General features: G+C 49.0%; 1 pseudogene; it reads left to right on the top strand.

Moving 5' to 3' along the window:
• The window catches only part of LOC103608379, a 13537-nt pseudogene extending 12056 nt beyond the window's left edge, over window positions 1-1481 (top strand).
• Window positions 1482-1947: the final 466 nt, after the last annotated feature.

Below are 1947 nucleotides of genomic sequence, written 5' to 3'. Positions count from 1 at the left end.
TCACCCTCACCACCCATCCTCTAAACACTTCTCATGGAATGGGCCATGTGCTGGTCCCTTTGAGTGACTCACTAGCCTGTGAGTGAGTTGTTGTGGCTCCTCGTTCCTATGTGGGCCCGCTGGAACCCTATTAGTGGTCTTGCTGGCCTGGGGTCCACCAAGTCTTTCTCCCCTGCTGCCTCCATGCAGCTTCATCTGAAGGGCACAGCTGCAGCTTTTGTTGGCTCCTGCTCCATGTGCTCAGCCGTAAAGCAGCCATGACACAAAATGGTCAGAGTGGTTTTTTCTCTCTCATTGTGGCTTCTCCCACCTTCATGCACTCCATAGGTCTCCCCTTCTCTCCCCTGGATCTCTAGTGGTCCCAGTTTGGCTGTTGTTGCTTTTTTATAGTTGTAAATTGGTTGATTTGTGGGAGAGAGTGACAATGGGGACCATCTATTCCGCCATTTTGTACACACATGATTTTCGATATACATCATCCATGCTAAAGGAGTTGGTTCTGACACTGAGGAAGCAGATCAACACTTCTTACCTAGATGACACCAATTGCAACCCAGGTCTCATTGTTTCTGCCTGACAAAGCTGCCCCCCAGATTATGCAGTTCATTTGAAAGCACCCACACATTACATAAAGATTGATAGATGGAAGTGGGAAGAAGATTTGTGTGTTTGGAGAACAGAGAAGTAGCAAACAGTGTGACAGGCACACAGTGGGAAAGGAGGCTGGACGAGCATGAGGGGTTAGACTCTGCAGCCTGGGAAAGGAATCACTACTGGAACAGCTGGCCTGGGAGTTTCAGACCTGGATGGTACTGAGTCCTTGGCACTTGGAGTTGGTACAGCTGCTGGGCCTGGCATATGTAGGGCTGATTGCATGACCTTCCACCAAGCTGCACTGGAACCAGATCCACCCTACCATTGCAATCTTTCCCCAAAGCCAGATAATCCCCCGTTTCCACCCCAGTATCCACATCATTCCTCACTTTGACCATTTCTTCTACTCTGAGCTTCAGGCCTGTGTTTTAGTACTAAAGCCTTGCCAGGTGGGACCCATTGTCAGTCAGTGGCCCTGTGGAGACTGCTTTTAGGACAGGCTGAGCTCCAGACTCTCTGTGCCCCTGATTCCAGAGTCTGCAGTAATGCATGAATTCCTCCTCTAGAATACAGAGCTTTCTCTGGCTTCTGGAAATAAGGCTAACAAGGCCAAGAACCCAGGGTATGTGTTTGAATCTCCTGAGGAAAATGCCAATAGATCTCAAGCTGACAGAGACACAAAGAAGACGAAGAAAGAGAACCTTTCTCCCTGGCCTGGGGACCTTAAAGAGCAGCCCTCCCACCATCCTTTGTGGATCAAGAAGCAGTTGTTCCCAGACCTCTGCAGCAAAGAACAGGATGGGCAGTCCCTCCCCGTGAGTCCCAGAAGACCGGGTCCGTGTTTGCTGACCCCTTTGGATTTTCATGCATTTAAGGTTTACAGATGAAGAGTTTACCTCTTCAGAAACCAGTGAGGAAATAGACTTAGGGCCCTCCTAAGTCAAGGTACCCAGGGAAGACGATGATGGTCCAGCAGCCACAGGGAACCAAAGTGCCTGGATAATTCTCTCCCATCTCACAGTGGCAAGCTCATCTCCTTTAGCTGCTGAGTTCAGGGGCCTGGCACTAAAACACCTTCTGGCTCCAGTGATCTTTTTCCAAGCAGGATTCTGTTCCAGAAGCTTTGACCAGCACGTGGAAAAATACTATAAACCCTTGCTGAGCTACAGACAGGACAGTACGAAATGATAACCTTGTTTGATCCAACACTACAGTTTTGAAGATAATGACTGCAGGCTGCTGGGGAGAGTTTGTTTTAGGCCTCACTTTTCTATCTTTAGATGATTGTTATGGGCTCACCCTGGAGCTGCACTTCCCAAAGCTTGTTCGTTGGAGTTCTGGTGACTACGGAAT

This window comes from Galeopterus variegatus, unplaced genomic scaffold (genome assembly GCF_000696425.1).
Source record: "Galeopterus variegatus unplaced genomic scaffold, G_variegatus-3.0.2 Scaffold8363, whole genome shotgun sequence".
NCBI classification, from domain to species: domain Eukaryota; kingdom Metazoa; phylum Chordata; class Mammalia; order Dermoptera; family Cynocephalidae; genus Galeopterus; species Galeopterus variegatus.
The sequence above is the reverse complement of the archived record's forward strand: the minus strand, read 5'-3'. Positions and strand labels throughout refer to the sequence as shown.